This window comes from Macaca mulatta, chromosome X (assembly GCF_049350105.2).
Source record: "Macaca mulatta isolate MMU2019108-1 chromosome X, T2T-MMU8v2.0, whole genome shotgun sequence".
NCBI lineage: Eukaryota > Metazoa > Chordata > Mammalia > Primates > Cercopithecidae > Macaca > Macaca mulatta.
In genome coordinates, this window is record NC_133426.1 from 92,692,850 (window position 1) to 92,716,678 (window position 23,829).

A 23,829-nucleotide genomic window follows, 5' to 3' on the forward strand; every position below is an offset into this window, starting at 1 on the left:
GAAACTGCCAAAACCCCCACATGAAGATTATTGGCAAAGGTGGAAATGAGTACCACATTTTTCTTTCTTTCCATCCAGCACTCCAGCTTTAGGCTCATAAAATGTGTCACTGGGCCAGCTAAGTTAGCATAGGGATTTTTATTTTCTTAAAAAGGAATATAATAAAAAACAAAACTAGTGGAAAAAAAAAGCACATGATGTGAAGTGAGGTACCTCTTTTAGGGAAACATATAGAACATCAGTGAAGATACTAATTGATCTATATATTAATTAATCATCATACTAGTCAGAAATAAAATAACAAATTTTATCTTCTGGAAGAGCAGCATGGTATTTCTCTACATACTCTATTTTGACCAAAATAGCAAAACATAACTTTCTTCTGAAGACAGACATGACACTGATGTCCAAGATGAGAATTATAATAAAAGAAAAATATTCTCACAAAATAATGCATTGAATTAAGGAAGCAGTTCTCAAACTACCATCTTGGGTACTCCCAGAGGCCCCTGAGATGCTTTCAATAGTTCCATAAGTCCCTCCTTTTTCTTTTTCAAGTACACATGTGTGTGAGACTGAATTTTCTCCCTGTACTTCAACCAAAACATCATACTGCATCCGATTGAACGTAGAAGAGAATTCAGTTGTCTTTTGAATTTACAAAATATGTAAAACAGTGCCATTGTTGTCACTGAATATTGTTTTTGCTTATTTGTTTGTTTTCAAAAATAGTTACCTTGTCTTAAAATGTATTATTTATGCTAATAGATAATGGTTTTATTATTTTATTTTTAATGAATTGATAAATAAGATGGAAAACAGTCCTAAGACCAAAACCTTTGAGAACTGCCTATTTAAGGTATGAGACTTTTTGTGTTTAGAGATTAGATTTCCATCTCATTTTGTGTGTGTGTGTATATAGGTGTGTGTGTATATAGGTGTGTGTATATTCTGCTTATAAAAGTGAAATATAAGTCAGAAAACATTTGGGAATTTGTGTAAAGTCAAATATTAACCCCCTATATTCACATAATCCAAAGGTATTGCATTATCTTTCTTCATTTCTTCTATGTACACATCTACATATTTATTTAAACATTAGGATCATAAGTTTTATATGTTTCTGCATCTTTTTTTCACTTAACATTGTGTGATGAATACTTTTGTGATTTTTTAATAATCTTCAGAAATATGCTATTTAATGACTGTAATGATCCTTTATATAAAATCCTTAAGCACTCTGTTGATGGGCATATAAATTGTATTTTTAGGTGTTGTTAGTATCATCTTAAACATCATCACTTTTGTCATCATATTTAAACATTTGTTAGGCTCTTATTATGCTCTAGGCAATGTGCTAAACTCATTATATGCCTTATTGCATGTAACCTACTTTTGGAGTATCTTGCCATTTCCTCTAAGAAATGGTCTTCCTCTTTCTTACTCTTACATCCCTTCAATTATTTCTGTCATTGGATCTAGCTGACAGACCATATGGAACAGGGAGTGAGATATTTTGAACCAAGTCTTTATTTTTTTTTATTTAAAAAAATTTTTTTGAGACAGGTGTGATCTTGGTTCACTGCAACCTCCAGCTCCTGGGCTCAAGCCATCCTCCTGCCTCAACCTCCTGAGTAGCTGGGGCCACAGGCCCATGCCACCATGCTAGTCTAATTTTTTGTATTTTTGTAAAAATGGGGTTTTACTATATTTCCCAGGCTGGTCTCCAACTCCTGGGGTCAAGAGATCCTCCCACCTAGGCTTGCTAAAGTGCTAGGATTATAAGCGTGAGCCACCACACCCGGCCTCCAACTGTTGCTCTTAATATGTAAGAAGCAAAGGAAAAAAAATGCCTGATTATTGCAGTCTAATTCATTCTAATGACAATAACTATATAAGAATATTGTCATTATGGTTTTATTTTTTCTGCTTTTGTTTGATATGGTCAGCTAAGATGCTTTCTCTTTCTTTTCTATTCAGGATTCTTGGGATGGTAGAATTTGCTCTGGTTAGTTTGGTTAGAATCACCACAGATATCGATACAGATTGGATAGAGGCTAGAGAGCCTTAAACTCAGACAAATTCTGCCTCACAGATATGCAATATACTAATTCCAGTCTGCTCCTTTAAGAATACATGTCATTGGTTATTAGGACAATCGGCAAGAGAATGTAGATAGCTCACTATAAACCATCCATAGGGATGGTTGTGTATAATGACATTTTGGCATATTGGACAAAAATATTTTTCAGAATAAAGAATTGAGTATTGATTTCCTCACCATCATACAATTCTTTTTAAGTTTTTTAAATCAGAAAGTTGTGTATTTTTTAAGCTTGACTTTGCAGGTTAGGTTTTTTGAAAGTATTCAGGTACATTCTGAACTTCCCAGATGTGAGGAAATTGAAAGCACACAATGCTTACTGAAGTGTAAAACTCTGGGAAACAGTTTTCATTAGTTAAATTTAAAATCTGTTCTCTTTTACCCTTTGTAAATGTGACCAGTGAGTCAGATTGAATTAGTTAGGGAAGTCAGAGGCTAAGGGTCATTTTGCCTCTCATCTGCATGTACAATATCAATTGAAATAAGTGATTATTTTTCATTGCAATCAAGATTATTATCTATTGTAAGTATTTTAATACCATTTCCTATGGTTAAGTTACGCATTATGCTTTTTAAATCTAGTATCTTAGTGGAAACTCACGTTAGAAATATAGAAGCTAGCTGTGAGACTGTGTTCTTAAAACTAATGATCTAGATGCATGAAGGGATAAGAATACTTAGTTTAATACATTTTCCAGTGTATATATTTACGTGCCATCTTTAACTTCAAAGTTGTATTCTTTGAACAACTTGTTCTTTAGGAATGAAATAATTTTTCAGAAGGTACCCATGTTAGTGGTGGCAAGACCCATTAAATATTTAAATAGTGTTATTAGGTACATCATAAAAATACATGTAGAATTTGTCTATTTTAAGGTATTTAGCCATATGTCAAATATAAAATGTTACTAATGTGCTGAGTTGAGGAGACTTTGGTTAACTTTTGAGTAGGTTTTTATTGTCATGTAACCTTTTGGGATTCTTTCCTTTTCTTTAAGGAGACAAATGGACGATTGTAACATGAACATTTAAAAATGAAATGCTTGATGGAAACATGAATAAATGGAAACAGATTTGCCTGTCAAAAATTAAATAGCAATATTCTTTGATTAATATCAAAATCTAATCTAAAATAGTTTTAGCCATTTCATGCAGATGACATCTGTGCTTAAATATAATTTTCTCTCCCTGTTCTGGCATGACTGTTAATTACTTACTCAATGTAGTTCAACATTTAGTTAATAAATATGTCAAGCTTTTTCCTTAGTGTTCTTTTTGCAGAGTTGTGAATTTGCAATTAGTTTTAGATTTACAACATGGTGACAGACAGTGCTGTATAAATAGAGGTTAAACACACAATTTACATATTAATTTCATGATTCATTTATTCAGTTATTTATGGGGATATAGATTGTTTTTAATGTCTGTCCTGTAGTTGTTTCAGGCATGACAAAAGGAATCACTATAGTAGCAGAGAAGTGATGGTGTCTGTATTGAACTACAGGGTGTTGAGGGGAAAATAAGAAAGGTTTGGAAACACAATGATTCATTACCTTTAATACTCTCCGAGAGGCAAGTGAAAAGTAATAATTGATTTTTAAGAAGATTGCATCTGATAATTCTAAAAGTAGGGGAGGAGATAAATTAACCAGCTAGCATAGTGTCTTGCACATAGTAGGAACTAAAATGTTTGTTAAATTGAAGTGAGTTGAAGTTAAGGATCATAATACATTTTTAAGACTGGATAAAACTTAAGTTAAACTTTGAGAATCTTTAAACAAATCTTTTTTAGCTGACTTCTATTAATTGGCCTTGTTTCCTCATGACAGGTGCCCTCCTATTTTTAAAATCCTCTTCTTATCCATTATCTATGTAGATTTATTAGATATTCTTGGCCATATTGATGCAATGTCAAACATAGGTTGCAATAAGGAGATTTTCTTACTGCTTATGTTTTTTTTTAGAAATATCGATATGTCTGAATGATGAAAATAGGCTATGTTATATAATGAAATGAAAACCTGTCAAGTTTGTAGTGGACAGAGGTCTGCTTTCAAGATATTTCAAAAAATTCTATTTAAGACAGGTAAACACTGTCTATACTCCTTTTTTGCAATATCAAACTTATGACTAATTAACTTATGGATTTAATCCATAAGTTTAAACCAGATAAAACTTACTAGATACAGTAATATTCCTTAAGCAACTTGTGGTCCTCAAACTGACTTCATGTTGCGCCTGTAAATGGCAACAGCAGTTATTGTGGAGAATACTTAACTTAGTGCTGGGAGATTGACCTTGTTTTCTTCTTGAGAAGATCATGCCCTACAAATTTGATATTCTCAATAACCTCCTCTATGTAGAGGTACAAATGTACCTTCTTTTGACAGTTCAGCAAGGACTGTGGATTACTTTCACAGGCCCCTGAGCTAGGTTCTCTGAATAGGTAAAGTACTTTGGGGACATCTTTGTATTACCTATGTACTTTTTCAAGCCACTAGAGTTAGCAATTAGTGCAAGAACCAGAATTTTTTAACTTAAATTCTAGTGGCTGGAAATCATACCAAACCCCAGGAACTGTAAGTTTAATTTAATAAATCTGTACAATATGCATTTGTTTAATCCCTACTTTATTACAAGTCCTCTTACATACTTGCCAAGTCCTTTTTACAAAATCCAAAGATCTCATTTAATCCTTATATACCCCATCAATAGGGCATGATTAAATCTATTTTGCAAATGCAAAATCTGAGCCTCTGGGAGGCTACATGATTAGCTCTGGAGACAATTTTTAAAGGATTGGAACTCAAATGGGTCTGGCTCCAAGGAGTTACTTTTTCTTTCACATCGCGGTGTCTCCTATTAAGGGATGGAGTTAATGTGTTTGCAGAGGCACGTAAAGTATCCCAAAAAGTAAAATTGGAGGGTCTAATCCAGGATGCTCCATCTTAAACCTTGGCAACGTTGGTTCAACTCTTACTTAACGTTGCCCAGTCTAAATGATGCTTCCAGTAATTTTAGCAATTTTAATTAAGTCAACAGAGTTGATTACTTCCATTGCCTGCATTGCCTTTTTTCAGTGGTTCAAATCCAGCTATTTCACATGTTCAGAGCTCCCAAGTGCTTCAGAAAAGTTCTAGGAGCTAAAGAGTTAAATGACTGGTGAGTAAATCTTCACACTTTTTCACACTTCTTTACTCAGTGATGTCTCAGCATTTTTCTTGAATGCAGCAGTTTCTTATAATTTTACTAGAAATATTAAAACATGTTTCCAGTGAAGGTAGTATGCAAATACACGACATGCATTGGATCCCTGAGGTAATCTAATGATATAATGCAAGGAGATTTAGTGAAAAATAAAGTCGTAGCACCAAAACAATTGGTAGTAAAGCTAACAGAAAATTTCAAAAGTCAGTTCTTTAGTTCCTCTTCCCTGATGGCTCTTATCCTCTTCCTTTTTGACTCCATTTTCTACTGCCTTGCTGCTTTCCAAAGAGTGAGGCAGGGATTAAGGCTTGATTTTATCTGGAGACATCTTCTAACCATTTAAAATTCACAGTGAAAATGTAATGGACTTAAAACTGCCAAAAATGATTGACTAGGAGTGAAAGATGAAGAGGAATTTCTAGGAGGAAAAATGTTAGTGGAGTACATTTCATTCTGTGGCCCATACTTGAAATTATAACCATCCCCACTTGCTAAGCACCTAATAAGAACTTTCCAAGTTGAGCAAATAGAGGTCAATAAAATAAGCTCCTCCCCATTAATAAAAGTTAGCTTATTATAGCCTTCTGCACTGTGAGCTGTCTTTTCAGCCAATGATTAATGCCACCTAGAGCTTGCGTATGGATGAAAGTTGAAGTAGGGTGAGTGAAGTGATTATTTTCAACAGTAGATTACCTAGAAAAAGACAATTTAATGAATGAACAGGTGGGTTCATTTTTGGCCAGATTTCAAATATGGTCTCAAAAATAAACACTTGAGGCCAGGCACAGTGACTCACACCAGTAATCCCAGGACTTTGGGATGCTGAGGTGGGAAGATTGCTTGAGGCCAGGAGTTTGAAACAGGCCTGTTCAACATGGCAAGATCCCATCTCTATAAAAGAAAAAACATATACTAGCTGGGCCTGGTGGCATCCCTCTGTAGTTCCAGCTCCTCGGGAGGCTGAGACAGAGGATTCCTTGATCCCAGGAATCTGAGGCTTCCATGAGCCATGATTCTGCCACTGCACCCCAGCCTGGGCAATAGAGGGAGACCCTGTCTCAAAACAAAACAAAATAAACAAACAGAAAAATAAACACTTGAAAGCTAAGGACAGGAGAGGGTGCTGAAGCTTACATAGTCTTCTCCCATATAGATTCACAAAACTGAATCAGTTGCATTTCCATTTATTTAAATAATTTGCATATATCAGCAGTGTATTCTTATCTTGGTTTGTAGATGAGTTTCTGTTTTCTTACTGGACATAAAGTTAAATCTCACTTTTAAATCCCTCAAATTTGAAATGTGATGAACAGATGACTACAGGGAGCAGGTGTCAAACAATATTTAAATGATATTTTCAAGAAAATAAATATTTGAACCACCCTGACACATTGGTGATAGAATAATCTGCTCCAAAAAAAAAAAAAAAATGCCATTCATTGTATACCGCCTCTGACATTTGTTCTTCAGGAATTACTTACAGTTTATCTTCTGAGCTGGAGCCTTTTATCAGCAAAGCAGTTGAACTACAGTGTAAAAAATGGTAATTGCGTATTTTATCAAATGCTTCTAACAAAATGGACTTTGCAACTTGCACATGAAAATTAAAACCATTGGTTGCAGGGATGAACAAATTGGAATGATTCATTATCTGAAATATCAATATGTCACTGTTCAGAAATAAAAAGAAACAAACAATCTCAGTCTCCCTCCACATTAAAACTCCCCCCATCCCATTCCCAGACATATGCACTGAAAGCACTCTTAGCTGCAGCCAAAGCAGTGGAAGGTAAGTACATTTTAATTCTTTGTGCTAGCAAAACCGCTAAAGAAAAAGGAGAAAAAAGCATCATCATAATAGGCCAGCTGCTTCAGGACATTATGTAAGGAAAAGAGACAGTAATAAAAGAACCATGTCAAAAGAAAGCAGCTATGAATGTGTACTTCAGTGCTGGTGATTGCAGAAGGAGGATTAAATATAATATATGGGGCAATTTAGAAAAGTGAATTTACTGCTTATGTTTATAACCTAAGTAACCAATGCGTTTAAAATGGGCTTTATCTAACTTATGTAACATAGCTTTAACAAATGGTATTAGAAGAACAGCATTGCAGATTAATTATTTAAATTTTGCATTTATTTAAATGCACCATATGTGTGAATTCAGGTTGGAAACATGAAGTAGATCAACAACATGAATGGGAGTGGATGTGTTTTTTCTTGAATTTTATTGAGTTGAATATTAAGGTTTTTATTTTTAAAGAAAAAGGTCAGAAATAAAATGTGTAAGAGAAAAACCCTTTTTGTGATTGTTCAAGCTGCTTTTAAAAATGGTGTCTTGACTTTGGGGATGTCATTGAATAAGAATGTTTAACTTCCTTCCAGGCTGCCAGCAGGATGCCATTGTCTGTGCTGTTCTTCTCTGTGTGAATCTAAGAGTTTACTTCTCTCACCCATGAGCACCCATGACTATTCACTAAGTACAAATCAAATGGGTTTACATCAGGTAGAAACCTAGACTGGGACCTTTTTTAAGGCATGCAGAAAACAATTAGGTATACCTCTTTAAGACTGGATAAAAGGGAGCTTTATTTTCTTCCCTCATTTCCCTAAAACTTCCATCTCCTTTAGATCTTTTGGATATAAAATTCAAGAGGCAATTGATTGTTAGTTACATGCCAATTGTAGTATAATTTTATGAAGAAGTCATAGGTAGTTGAATAATATTTTTAAAAACCTGAGGAATCTTCTTCTACTTTCCTTTTTAGCCACATGATTTTCTGTCTATAATTTATGTGTAATGCATGCTTAAAATATTTCTCTGAATTAGTTATTGCAAGCAACTTGAAAAACTGGATTTATCTAGAGGGTTGTGTCTAGATTTGAGCAAAACTAACAAATTTGTAGGAAAAAAACAAAAGGTAAAATCAAATTACTGACTTGCACTTGGGAGAGAACGTTCTGAATTAATGAAAAGTTTGACAGGATATTTTTTAAAGTTATAATTTTTCATGTACATTTGGTAACTTGAATTGCTCTTTTCTGGCAACTGTCAGAGACTATTTTAATGAACACATGCATGCATACACTTATTGTGGGAAAGTTTTTAAGTAGCCTTTTCTCTCAGATAAGTTAAGCCAGCTAAATTACCAGTTTATTTACATGTTTAATAATGTTTGCAAACTCATTTTTAATAGATAGTATAAAGATATTCAAAATTAGTATCTGTGAAACTGTAGGGTTGTATCCTTTATACTAAAAGCCTGGTATCTTTACTAGTTCTGCCCAATACAGGTTAAATGGGTAGTTCAATCTCATGACTTTTTAAAAACCTAAAGATGTTACAAAACTGTTGTCTTATAATTGAACCAACTCTGTTACTTACTACATGTGTCTGTTTGTGTGAAAAGGCAAAATCTTTCCCAATACTTCTATTTTTGTATTATAAACAGTATTATTGAAAGAGAGGCATGGTCGTGTTATGAAAGAACTGATGGGCTTAGGCTCCTTTTTCACAACTCATGGCACTGTGCTATATAGACTTGTCCCTCACTGTGAAGGCCAATCAATTGATTTCTTTTGGATTGAAAAAAAATAATTCCCAAGTTCTCAGGTCTCTGTGGAAAACATCCTTTATCATTTTTGTTGAAGTACAAACCTAGCGGTAGGATAACAAGAGGACTATAATTAACATCTTCAGCCCTAAAGACGCATGGGCAGTTGGGAGGGGTTCATGATCTCCGTGGCCATTAGATTCAAAGCTATCTTACAAGTTCTAACCATAAGCTCAGCATTGAAATATACAGAAAATCGGTGCATACTATGAAGAGTGAATATGGCAGTTCCTTGTACTTCCAAGGTTTAATAGAAGCAGTTCTTTTTATAAATGAATACATATAGTTGATATTATTGCGGGACAGATGAGTGGCGAAACAAGATTCTCCCAGTCTTCCTGGAGTGTAAGTGATCTTCTCTTAAGGAAGCATATATATTTAACTCCAATAGTACACATTATATTATATTCCTAAAAGACTAACATCACCCCTTGTATTCTAAAAGGCTTGTTGTCACCTTTTTTTCCCCTTTCAGTGCTGACCAATTCTTTTTTTTTTTTAATTAATTTATTATTATTATACTTTAAGTTGTAGGGTACATGTGCATAACGTGCAGGTTTGTTACATATGCATACCTGTGCCATGTTTGTGTGCTGCACCCATCAACTCGTCATTTACATCAGGTATAACTCCCAATGCAATCCCTCCCCCCTCCCCCCTCCCCATGATAGGCCCCGGTGTGTGATGTTCCCCTTCCCGAGTCCAAGTGATCTCATTGTTCAGTTCCCACCTATGAGTGAGAACATGCGGTGTTTGGTTTTCTGTTCTTGTGATAGTTTGCTAAGAATGATGGTTTCCAGCTGCATCCATGTCCCTACAAAGGATACAAACTCATCCTTTTTTATGGCGCATAGTATTCCATGGTGTATATGTGCCACATTTTCTTAATCCAATCTGTCACTGATGGACATTTGGGTTGATTCCAAGTCTTTGCTATTGTGAATAGTGCTGCAATAAACATACATGTGCATGTGTCTTTATAGCAGCATAATTTATAATCCTTTGGGTATATCCCCAGTAATGGGATGGCTGGGTCATATGGTACATCAAGTTCTAGATCCTTGAGGAATCGCCATACTGTTTTCCATAATGGTTGAACTAGTTTACAATCCCACCAACAGTGTAAAAGTGTTCCCTTTTCTCCACATCCTCTCCAGCACCTGTTGTTTCCTGACTTTTTAATGATCGCCATTCTAACTGGTGTGAGATGGTATCTCATTGTGGTTTTGATTTGCATTTCTCTGATGGCCAGTGATGATGAGCATTTTTTCATGTGTCTGTTGGCTGTATGAATGTCTTCTTTTGAGAAATGTCTGTTCATATCCTTTGCCCACTTTTTGATGGGGTTGTTTGTTTTTTTTCTTGTAAATTTGTTTGAGTTCTTTGTAGGTTCTGGATATTAGCCCTTTGTCAGATGAGTAGATTGCAAAAATTTTCTCCCATTCTGTAGGTTGCCTGTTCACTCTGATGGTAGTTTCTTTTGCTGTGCAGAAGCTCTTTAGTTTAATGAGATCCCATTTGTCAATTTTGGTTTTTGCTGCTGTTGCTTTTGGTGTTTTAGACATGAAGTCTTTGCCCATGCCTATGTCCTGAATGGTACTACCTAGGTTTTCCTCTAGGATTTTTATGGTATTAGGTCTAACATTTAAGTCTCTAATCCATCTTGAATTAATTTTCGTATAAGGAGTAAGGAAAGGATCCAGTTTCAGCTTTCTACTTATGGCTAGCCAATTTTCCCAGCACCATTTATTAAATAGGGAATCCTTTCCCCATTTCTTGTTTCTCTCAGGTTTGTCAAAGATCAGATGGCTGTAGATGTGTGGTATTATTTCTGAGGACTCTGTTCTGTTCCATTGGTCTATATCTCTGTTTTGGTACCAGTACCATGCTGTTTTGGTTACTGTAGCCTTGTAGTATAGTTTGAAGTCAGGTAGTGTGATGCCTCCAGCTTTGTTCTTTTGACTTAGGATTGTCTTGGAGACGCAGGCTCTTTTTTGGTACCATATGAACTTTAAAGCAGTTTTTTCCAATTCTGTGAAGAAACTCATTGGTAGCTTGATGGGGATGGCATTGAATCTATAAATTACCTTGGGCAGTATGGCCATTTTCACGATATTGATTCTTCCTATCCATGAGCATGGTATGTTCTTCCATTTGTTTGTGTCCTCTTTTATTTCACTGAGCAATGGTTTGTAGTTCTCCTTGAAGAGGTCCTTTACATCCCTTGTAAGTTGGATTCCTAGGTATTTTATTCTCTTTGAAGCAATTGTGAATGGAAGTTCATTCCTGATTTGGCTCTCTGTTTGTCTGTTACTGGTGTATAAGAATGGTTGTGATTTTTGCACATTAATTTTGTATCCTGAGACTTTGCTGAAGTTGCTTATCAGCTTAAGGAGATTTTGGGCTGGACAATGGGGTTTTCTAAATATACAATCATGTCATCTGCAAACAGGGACAATTTGACTTCTTCTTTTCCTAACTGAATACCCTTGATTTCTTTCTCTTGCCTGATTGCCCTAGCCAGAACTTCCAACACTATGTTGAATAGGAGTGGTGAGAGAGGGCATCCCTGTCTTGTGCCAGTTTTCAAAGGGAATTTTTCCAGTTTTTGCCCATTCAATATGATATTGGCTGTGGGTTTGTCATAAATAGCTCTTATTATTTTGAGGTACGTTCCATCAATACCGAATTTATTGAGCGTTTTTAGCATGAAGGGCTGTTGAATTTTGTCAAAAGCCTTTTCTGCATCTATTGAGATAATCATGTGGTTCTTGTCTTTGGTTCTGTTTATATGCTGGATTATGTTTATTGATTTGCGAATGTTGAACCAGCCTTGCATCCCAGGGATGAAGCCCACTTGATCATGGTGTATAAGCTTTTTGATGTGTTGCCGAATCCGGTTTGCCAGTATTTTATTGAGGATTTTTGCATCGATGTTCATCAGAGATATTGGTCTAAAATTCTCTTTTTTTGTTGTGTCTCTGCCAGGCTTTGGTATCAGGGTGATGTTGGCCTCATAAAATGAGTTGGGGAGGATTCCCTCTTTTTCTGTTGATTGGAATAGTTTCAGAAGGAATGGTACCAACTCCTCCTTGTACCTCTGGTAGAATTCAGCTGTGAATCCATCTGGTCCTGGACTTTTTTTGGTTGGTAGGCTATTAATTATTGCCTCAATTTCAGAGCCTGCTATTGGTCTATTCAGGGATTCAACTTCTTCCTGGTTTAGTCTTGGAAGAGTGTAAGTGTCCAGGAAATTATCCATTTCTTCTAGATTTTCCAGTTGATTTGCGTAGAGGTGTTTATAGTATTCTCTGATGGTAGTTTGTATTTCTGTGGGGTCGGTGGTGATATCCCCTTTATCTTTTTTAATTGCGTCGATTTGATTCTTCTCTCTTTTCTTCTTTATTAGTCTTGCTAGTCTGATATTAAATGTTATACTTCCATTCATTATAGACCTAAATCTCACTGTACATTGGCTGCATGGGTCATATAGATAAAAGAACTTCTCATTACATAAATGGCATAAACATCAGTCTGCCTAGCTAAATTCTGACATCAAAAATTTCTGACACCAAAATTTCTGTTACTATGTGCTAGTTGTTTTATGTCTATGTGTTTGTAATTGAGAGAACAGCAGCAGATGAGAAAAATTGTCAGGAAAGAAAAAAGATCACTAGAAAACCTAAGAAAAAAATTTCCTTCAAGGAGTTTAGTGATTTCAACTTTGTGTGTGAAAAGAGCTAGGTTAAATTCATTTTATTATATGGCAAAGTGCCATAATATAACAGGCTTCCTTAATTGTTTAATTCATGTAATGAAAAAATAACAGTCTCAAATTCCTTGTGTTCTTTGAGAAAAAGTAATCATAGTAAATAATAGTTAACATTCATTGAGTGCTTACTATGTGCCAGGAATTCTTCTAAGTGCTTTGTACCTATTAACTCATTTAAGCCTCCCAACAAATTTTGAGCTAGGTCTCAAAATCATCTCCATTTTTCAGATGAAGCACAAAAACGCAAAGCAACTTAACCAATGCCACATGGGAGATCAAAAGTGAATCTTAAAATTTTTTTTTTCATTCATTAAAAACTTTTATTTTATTTTATTTTATTTTATTTTATTTTATTTTATTTTATTTTATTTTATTTTTTTGAGATGGAGTCCCGCTCTGTCACCTAGGCTGGAGTGCAGTGGTAGATCTCAGCTCACAGCAATCTCTGCCTCCCAGGTTCAAGCGATTCTCGTGCCTCACTCTCCCAAGTAGCTGGGATTACAGGAGGCACCACCACGCCCAGATAATTTTTGTATTTTCAGTCGAGACAGGGTTTCACCATGTTGTCCAGGCTGGTCTCGAACTCCTGACCTCAAGCTATCTGCTTGCCTCAACCTCCCAAAGTGGTGGGATTACAAGTGTGACCCACCGAGCCTGGACAATTTATTTTAATTTTTGTGGGTACATAGTAGTGTATATATTTATGGGGTGCATGAGATGGTTTGATACAGGCATGCGATCTATAATAATCACATCTTATAAAATGGAGTATCCATCCCCTCAAGAATTTATCCTTTGTGTTACAAACAGTCTAGTTACCCTCTTTTAGTTATTTTAAAATGTACAATTAAGTTACTGTTGACTATAGTCACCCTGTTGTGCTATCAAATACTAGGTGTTATTCATTCTTTCCAACTATTTTTTTTGTACCTATGAACCATCCCTATCTATCCCTCCCTGCTCCCCAGCTACCCTTCTCAGCCTCTGGTAGCCAGCCTACTCTCTATGTTCATGAGATCAATTGTTTTGATTTTTAAATCCCACAAATATGTGAGAACATGTGATGTTCTCAATGTTTGTCTTTCTGTGCCTGGCTTATTTCATGTAGCGTAATGAACTCCAGTATTATCCCATGTTGTTGCAAATGACAGAATCTCTTTATTTTTTGTAGCTGGATAGAACTCCTTTATGTATATGTACCGCATTTTCCAACTTTCTAAGAACCTGTTGATGACAACTTTGAGGACTTACTCTATAAGTGTTGCTGAAGGCGCTTTAGCCTACTAACATATTGGGCTTGAGCTTTTCACAGCTAAATTCTACACATCACATAAAGGGACAGTCCACTGGCTTGTATTTTAGTGACTCAGGCAGAAGTATAACAATTTTTTAAAGTGCAAGATCTGATAATACAGGTAATCAAATTTCACACTTAAGAGAATATGCTGTTCTTCAAGGGCAGGGAGGAAATTTTCTGAAGAAGTCATATAAAGAACTCAACAATTGACTAGGTATATCATTATTATTATTTTAACCTCCATTCTTGGGATCTGGCATGTCCTTTTACCAAAGGCAGGGCTGAAACTTAGAAGTATATTACAATGAAACAAATATTACATAGAAATGACATGTTAGAACCTACTTTTGCTCTCTAATGAGGTTCTTTGAGATTTGTCATTTTGTGTTAAAAAGTACTCTGAGGCTTTTAGGGCGTTGCTGTTTGGTTTTATATATTCACTATTATTGTCAATAAGGATAACATTTTTAAGCTAATAAGATGACTGGTTCGAAGTATAAGGCTTTCAGAAAAGTGAATAGAAAACAATTCTTCACCCACTCCTCAAAGCAGGAAACAAACTAAGATAACATTCATATTTTAATTATGTATTTTTTTCCTAAAGAGTTAACCACCTTTTACATGTATTTTGTCATTCGGATGATTTTTCAATTGGGTTGACTTGGCTTGGGGGTGGGGATACATACAGATTGTAGAAATCCATGTTTCCAAATGGTTGTGTTTTGGTCAGAGTAAAGTTGAGTGACTTGCTGAGCTTTGAAGGCAGATATTGGAACCTAGTTCTCCTGATTCCTAAGCAAATACTCTGTTCTTTGGACTTTGACACAAAATATGACTTTGAATGGTAATGCCTTTGTTTCTACACTGATATTAAATATAGAAAAGAGACAACACATAGGTTGCTTTTTGAGACTATAGCAGGGAACTTCTGAGAATGGAACAAGTGGAAGGGAAAATAAGGCAATGGCCATCAAGTACATTTCTCCATACACACACTTGAGAATAGCTCACGCTCTACAAAAGACTTATGAGTCAAGTGTAGTATTTCAGCACCTTTAGACGTCACTTGGATTAAAAGATATGGTTAGATAGAGGAGGGATTTGTTTCATGCCAGATTTTTTATAAGTTTTATGAGGTTAATTCCTCAATAGTCATTGATTTGGATGCTTCAAAGTCACAAGCAGGTTATCAAAACCTTCCACCCTTTATATTTTCTACAGATCTTAGAAATTTTTCTTTTAATTTACTTATAATTGCTCTTGCCAAATGCATTGTTATAATTGGATAATGGAAAGACAGGGTGTAGACTTAACTGTATATAAAATATTGTGTCTCCATCTGGTTTCAGAGTGTACAGATTGCGTCTGTGTTTCACTTTATTATGTGAGTGAATGCAGATATTCTTTTCTGGCTGCTGGTGGGTCCCCAGTAGAGGGAGAAATCACTTCTTTTTAAAAGAAAATAAATTAATATTTAGATAGACATCTGTAATATCTTTCATTTAAATCCATCAGTTAATTAACTGTGTCTTGGTTGTCGACTATGTGGCCACCCTATAAAAGATATTGTATGGGAAATTTCTAAGAAATATAAGACATTTTGGCACTTACAGAACTCATAGTCTTTTGTAAGAGTCAAGTTGTACAAAAAAATTAGAGTACACAGCAACTCTATAACAAATAAGTGCCAAATAATGTACTATAGAGAACAAGTGCTACAGGAAGTTGGAGAAAAGATTGATAAAAGAGAGGACCATTAAGGCTCTTCAAGAATTAGCTTGTTTGACTCTCTGACAATGTTAATGCTGTTGTTTCAGCCTTATAGGGCAGCCCCTCAGTGTTCCCTGCTCAAATTTCTATTTGAAGTATTTCAAGGCAAATTCAAATTCCATCTTTTCCATGAATCCACATAGTCAGATTTGATTTTTCCTTTTCTGTACACAGAATATTATAATACAATTTTTTCTACAATATATTTGCCTTTAGTTTCTATCGCAATACTTTGCTCATAGCAGAATTTCAATAAATGTTATATTCGATGGAACTATTAAAGATGAGAATTGTAAAGAAGCTGAGACATGAAAGATGAGTAGGAATTGGTTGAGCAGGGAGAAGTAAGGAACACAGCCATGGGGGTGCAAATGAATTTGGTGAAGGTAGAAGCAGTAAGGAACACTACATTCCAAAATGTACATTTTGATTTGGGTCTAATAAAAGCATTTTTAAACTTTCCATTCTACTCCCAGAATCAAGAAATTTTAACGCCAGAGCTAAAATATTTTACCTTAACTTTTATCATGCCCTTGTTAAAATAGTTTTATAAAAGGATCAGTGCATTTCCAATTTTCCTTCCTCAAATAATGCCTACTACACTAAATATACTTTTTTTTAAATATATAAGTGTGTTTTTTATTTGTGAAAGTTGGCGTAATTCTACGAAAAGTAATCTGGATTGTAACAGAATAGATAATTTAAATAAATGCAAAAGTGAGATGTCATAAACCTCTTATCCAGATTTGAAGAGAATACATTTTTTAAAAGGTGAGGATTTCCTATAAATCATTTTAACATGTCCAATAAGGACATCCAATGATTCTCTAGTTGGTGATTACTTTTTATTCTTTTTATTCTTTTTTTTTATTATACTTTAAGTTTAGGGTAAAATATACTTTTTGATTTGTACAAATTTGTGGGGTACAAGTGCAATTTTGTTATATGCATAGATTATGCAGTGGTGAAATGAGGGCATTTAGGGTATCCATCACCTTAATAATGTACATTGTACCCATTAAGTAATTTCTCATCCCTCACCCCCTGCCCAGCTCCCCATGCTTCCCAGTCTCCAGTGTTTATTATTCCATACTTTGTGGCCATGTTTACGCATTATGTAGCTCTCACTTATGTGAGAACATGTGGTATTTGACTTTCTATTTTTGAGTTGTTTCACTTAGGATAATGGCCTCCAGTTCCATCCATGTTGCTGCAAAACACATGATTTCATTATTTTTAATGGCTGAATAGTATTCCTTTGATTATATGTGTGTGTGTGTGTGTGTGTGTGTGTGTGTGTGTGTATAACATTTTCGTTATCTAATTACTTGTTGATGGATGCTTTGGTTGATTTCATATCTTTGCTATTGTGAATAGTGCTGTAAATATACTATTTTAACAGAGGGAATTTTGAGAAAAATGAGAAAAATGTCAAGATAACAAAATTTAACTTGGATTCAGAGAGAACTAAAGGGTAGCAGTGCCTCACACTCCCTGCAAGTAGCTAGAGTTTACAGGTAAGACAACAGCAGCAACAGCAGCAGCAACAACGATGAGAAAAATAGCTTTGTATAAAAAACAACCATGAAGAAAACATCTTTGTGTGAGCATTACTAAGATAATTTTAGATTGGAGTAGATTGGACACCTGATGAAAGGAATAGAGAGGTCTCTAGTTCTTTCTGAGGAAAAGTAAAAATTCAAAACTAGTCACATTGAGGAGGGACTAAGGTTACATTCCTGTTGATTTGAATTGTATGGGTCAATTTAGAAGTCAGCTCAGGTGAGGTGGTCTACGTCAGAGAAAACAAGTCCCTATAAAGGTTTACTTGATGATTCCATATAATAAGATTAGTTGAAAATTGTTTTTTTAATGAAGAAAATATTTCTCTAACATTTTAAATACTATCAGATCTCTCAATGGGATAATGTAGCTTTTAATCAATATACCAGCAAATCGGTGGCCCTCTTGGTTTATGTTGTATCTGTTGACTGCATTGTAGTTATATTTTTGGGAGGAAGGAAATCTAAAGATTTTTAATGCTGATAGGACCACCAAAGAGATTTCCCTTCTTCCCAAGTTGTTTCCTTCCTTTGTAAGAAAGATGACAACCAAATGGGAGACATGCAAATGACCCCATGCCACTCAATAGACAAACCAATTATATGATAATATTTTTTTAAAAATGTATTCATGTTTCTGTTTCCATTCATAGACCTCTTTGTAGTACCCCAGTTTTCTATATGTACATTTCACAAGAACAAAATTGTAGAAATAAAAAATTATGTATTTTTTACCATGAATAATTAGATGTTTGTTCCCAGAAGTCCCTATTTATCTTTAATGTTCAATTTACTCTATGCATTAATTTACTATTTGTTTATTTTAAACTGAGCCTTTTTCCTATGAAATCTCACACTTTATTTGAATAGGATGTCCAGCCAGTTTTCTTAGGATTTGCATGACTTGCTGGTTGTTAATTATATTTTAATTGAATCTTTCTGACCTATGTTTAGAACACTTGCATTGTTACATATTTAGTAATGCTTTACTTAGTCTTCTGAAAGAGTACATCTATTCCCCTGGTTCCTAACAAGAATGCAGACTATGACTAATTGGTGTAAAAAAAAGTTTCCTTTCAAGCAAATATTCCATCAGACAAATTGAAAAAATTATTAAAAAGAGTTTCAGCATATTACCACCTACATTTTCTCCAGATAAACAAGTGTGTTTTGATATAAATGTAGTCAATATGGGATATGATGATTTTTGAGAGATCTATCGTATTACGGTTTTGTGGGGAATAAAAATCATTCACCAGAAAACAAGCCGGGCTCTTGATATTAGTAACTTTTCAGAAAATAAAAAATACTTTGCTTTTCCAAATTTTATCATTCTGGTCTAATGGGATTACATCCCAATTCACATTTAAGAGCAAACCAGTGGATCACAGAAATAATATGCTTGTTCCTTTAGAATTTATTTGAACGTTCAGAGTACTTTCTTTTGATCTTTACAGAATGTGCATTTTAAATGTAGATATCCTATTTAGATATTTTTATATTTTTCCTTTAGGGAACATTATTTGCATGCATTCGGTGCTTGAAGTTTCAAGGTCAGCATTTCTTGCACTGTTGTAATAGTCCCAACAGAAAGATAAATATATATTGACTGAGGCTGGAGTTCTAGTTCTTTCAGTTGCTGAAGGTCAACAGTCCCTTTGAGATACTCTCCAACCTTCAAATATCTATAGGTTAAATTACTGATGAATCACTGCACTCTTCTAAATGGAGGAAGCCGACATTGTACTGGGAAGCAGACCTATGTATTGTGTGTTTTGACTGTTGTAATTTTGAACAAGATAGGAAGCAATTTCAATCCAGGCCTGGTTCCAAAACTTTATGAAAATGATTGCAAAAGTGACCACTGAGGCTGAATATTACTAGCCAAAAAGATTTAGGGGCATCATTTCTTTGGTAGATTTAAGTTGTAACTTTGTCATAGGATTTATTTAGAATGAGCTAATAACGTTAAAGTCTAAAGTATGTTAACAAATTATTTAGGTAGTGAAGGCATGTTTGATACAATTGGGAGTGCTGGAGGAAGAATTAATGAAAACAGTGAATAACAATAAAAAAGGTCACTATAAAGTTATCTTCAATGAATACAAAACGATTTGAAGCTTGAGGAAATCATATGGCCCAGAGTATTGAAAGCAGCATAGCAAAACATAGTGAAAGTAAATGAGACACTTGACTTTTGCACATTTCCACTGGCATATTTTAGAGAATATGATCCCTGCAAGCCAGGGTTAAGAGAACTAAATGAACTAAATAGGCAGAATGAAGGAGAATGTATTGCAACAGCTGCTTAATTATTTTCTCCTGTTTTACATATAATGAAGCAATATGCTACAAGGGATTTATACCACAAACTCTATTATAAAACTTAGAACTTCTTTTTAATTCAGTAAAATTTAAATTACAGAAAGTTAATTCCATAACTATGTTCAGCTATTTTTCTTTCAAAAATGAATTCATGTACAGGGAATTACATTTTGATTATTGTTTGATACTGATTTAGAATCATTTAAATTGAAATTTTGTTTTTTTAACCTTTAAAGTTTTTAATTTTAATTTTTGTGGGTACATAGTAGGTATATATATTTATGAGCTACATTAGATGTTTTGATCCAGGCATACAATGTGACTTAAGCACATCATGGAGAATGAGGTGTCCATCCCCTCAAGCACTTAATCTTTCAGTTTTAAACAATTGAATCACTCTCTTTAAGTTATTTAAATATGTACAGTTAATTTATTATTGACTCTAGCCACCCTGTTGTGCTATCAAATAGAAGGTCTTATTCATTCTTTCTATATCTTTTGTACCCATTAACTGTCGCCACATCCCCCTTACTCTCCCACTACCCTTCCTGGCATCTGGAAACCGTCCTTCTACTCTCTGTATTCGTGAGTTCAATTGTTTTTATTTTTAGATCCCACAAATAAGTGAGAACATGCGATGTTTGTCCTTCTGTGCCTGGCTTATTTCACTTAACATAAAGATCTGCAGTTCCATCCATGTTGTTGCAAATGACAGGCTCTCTTATTCATTTTTATTGCTGAATACTATTCCATTAGTATATATGTACCACATTTTCTTTATTCATTCATCTCTTAATGGACACTTAGGTTGATTCCAAATATTAGCTGTTGTAAACAGTGCTGCAACAAACACAGGAGTGCATATATCTCTTTGATATACTGATTTCCTTTCTTTTGGGTACATACCCAGCAGTGAGATTGCTGGATCATATGGTAGCTTAAACTGTTCTCCATAGTGGTTGTACTAATTTACATTCCCACCAACAGTGTACGAGGGTTCCCTTTTTTCCATATCCTCACTAGCATTTGTTATTGCCTGTCTTTTGAATATAAGCCATTTGAACTGGGGTGAGATGATATATCATTGTAGTTTTGATTTTCATTTCTCTAATGATCAGTGATGCTGATCACCTTTTCATGTGCCTGTTTGCCACTTGGGTGTCTTCTTTTGAGAAGTGTCTATTCAAATACTTTGCCCATTTTTGATCAGATTATTAAAATTTTTTCTATAGAGTTGTTTGAGCTCCTTATATATTATTCATATTAATCCCTTGTCAGATGGGTGGCTTACAAATATTTTCTACCATTCTGTGAGTTGTGTTTTCACTTTGTTGATTGTATTCTTTGCTGTGTAGAAGCTTTTTAACAAGCTGTGATTCTATTTGTTCATTTTTGCTTTGGTTGCCTGTGCTTGTGGGGTATTGCTCAAGAAGTTTTTGCCCAGACCAATGTCCTGGAGATTTTCCCCAATGTTTACTTGCATTATTTTCATATTTTGAGGACTTAGGTTTGTCTTTAATCATTTTGATTCCACTTTTATATATGGCAAGAGATAGAGATCTGGTTTCATTCTTCTGCATGTGGATTTCCAGTTTCTCCAGCACTCTTTATTGAAGAGACTGCCTTTTCCCCAGTGTATGTTCTTGGTACCTTTGTCAAAAATGAGTTAATTATAGATGTGTGGATTTGTTTCTGGCTTCTCTATTCTGTTTCATTGGCCTATGTGTCTGTTTGTATGCCAGTACCATGCTGTTTTGGTTCCTATAGCTTCGTAGTGTAAAATTTGTAGCTGGGTAATGCGATTCCTTGAGTTTTGTTCGTTTTGATTAGCATAGATTGGGCTATTCTGGGTCTTCTGTAGTTCCGAATAAACTTCAAGATTTTTTTTCCTATTTCTGCAAATAATGTCATTGGTATATTGATAGGGATAGCATTGATTCTGTAGATTGCTTTGGGTAGTAGGGATATTTTAACAATATTGGGTCTTCCAATTTATATACATGGAATGTCTTCATTTTTTGATGTCCTCTTCAATTTCTTTTATCAGTCTTTTATAGTGTTTATTATAGAGGTCTTTTAGTTTTTTGGTTAACTTAATTTCTAGGTATTTAATTTTATTTGTGGCTATTGTAAACAGATGACTTTTTTGATTTCTTTTTCTGATTGTTCACTGTTGGCATATACTTGGTGGGTGCAAATGTAATTATGGTTTTTGCATTGTTGGAATTTGCCATTTGATATTGGAATACATTCTTAAATGAATGTGATTGTGTTATGCATCATTTTAATGGGCATTTCTTGCTTTATGTCTTTTTGATAATGATGTTACTTGCTGTTTATTTTAAATTTATTTTAGACTGGAAATGATGTTAGACAAAAAAACAAATTCAAGTGATTTTCTTATTTGAGTTAAAAATGGGTTGTAAGGCAGCAGAGACAACTCGCAACATCAACAACGCATTTGGCCTAGGAGCTGCTAACAAACATACAGTGCAGCGGTGGTTCAAGAAGTTTTGCAAAGGAGAGGAGAGTCTTGAAGATGAGGAGCATAGTGGCCAGCCATTGGAAGTTGACAACAAACAATTGAGAGCAATCATTGAAGCCAGTCCTTTTACAACTACATGAGAAGCTGTGGAAGAACTCAATGTCCACCATTCTATAGGAATTTGAAGCAAATTGGAAAGGTGAAAAAGCTCGATAAGTGGGTGTCTCATGAGCTGAGCAAAAATAAAAAAAATTGTCATTTTGAAGTGTGGTTTTCTCCTATTCTCTGCGACGACAATGAACTATTTCTCAATCAGATTGTGACGTGTGACAAAAAGTGGATTTTAGACAACAACTGGAGACAACCAGCTCAGTGGTTGAACCAAGAAGATGCTCCAAAGCACTTCCCGAAGCCAAACTTGCACCCGAAAAAGGTCAGATGGTTACTGTTTGGTGGTCTGCTGCCAGTCTGATTCACTACAACTTTCTGAATACCGGCGAAACCATTATACCTGAGAAGTATGCTCAGCAAATCGATGAGATGAACTGAAAACTTCAGTGCCTGCAGCCGTCATTAGTTAACAGAGGGGCCCAACTCTTCTCCATGACAACTCCCGAGTGCACGTCGCACAACCAATGCTTCAAAAGTTGAACCAATTGGGCTACGAAGTTTTGCCTCATCTGCCATGTTTATCTGACCTCTCACCAGCTGACTACCACTTCTTCAAGCGTCTTGACCACTTTTTGCAGGGCAAATGCATCCACAACCAGCAGGATGCAGAAAATGCTCTCCATGTGTTTGTCGAATCCTGAAGCATGGATTTTTATGTTACAGGAATAAACAAGCTTCTCATTGGCAAAAATGTGTTGATTGTAATGGTTCCTATTTTGATTAATAAAGATGTGTTTGAGCCTAGCTAAAATAATTTTAAAAATTCATGGTCCAAAACCACAATTACTTTCATACTAACCTAATAGAAATGCTACTGACTTTTGGAGTTTCTTTTATACCCCAGTGGCACCTGGAACGCCAGCGGGACAGAACGGTTCATTCCCCTGGAAATGGGGCTGAAGCCAGGGAGCCAAGTGGTCTAGCTCAGTGGATCCCATCCCCATGGAGCCCAGCAAGCTAAGATCTATTGGTTTGAAATTCTCGCTGCCAGTACAGCAGTCTGAAATCGACCTGGGATGCTCGAGCTTGGTGGGGGAAGGGGCATCCACCATTACTGAGGCTTGAGTAGGCGGTTTTCCTCTCACAGCATAAACAAAGCCACCAGAACCAGAACACTTGAAGTGGGCGGAGTGAGCCACAGTTCTGCAAAACTGCTGTAGCCAGATTGCCTCTCTAGATTCCTCTTCTATGGGCAGGGCATCTTTGAAATAAAGGCATCAGCCCCAGTCAGGGCTTATAGATAAAACTGCCTTCTCCCTGGGACAGAGCACCTGGGGGAAGGGGTGGCTGTGGGTACAGCTTCAGCAGACGTAAGCATTCCTGCTTGCTGGCTCTGAAAAGAGCAGCAGATGTCCCAACACAGTTCTTGAGCTCTGCTAAAGGACAGACTGCTTCCTCAAGTGGGTCCCTGACCCCTGTGCCTCCTGACTGGGAGACACCTCCCAGCAGGGGAAACAGACACCTCATACAGGAGAGCTCTGGCTGGCATCTGCCGGGTGGCCCTCTGGGATGAAGCTTCCA

The 23,829-nt window shown here is 35.5% G+C and overlaps 1 pseudogene; it reads left to right on the forward strand.

The window, feature by feature from the left end:
- The window catches only part of LOC144338527 (histone-lysine N-methyltransferase SETMAR pseudogene), a 42,661-nt pseudogene extending 19,629 nt beyond the window's left edge, over positions 1–23,032 (forward strand).
- The last annotated feature ends 797 nt before the right edge of the window (positions 23,033–23,829 follow it).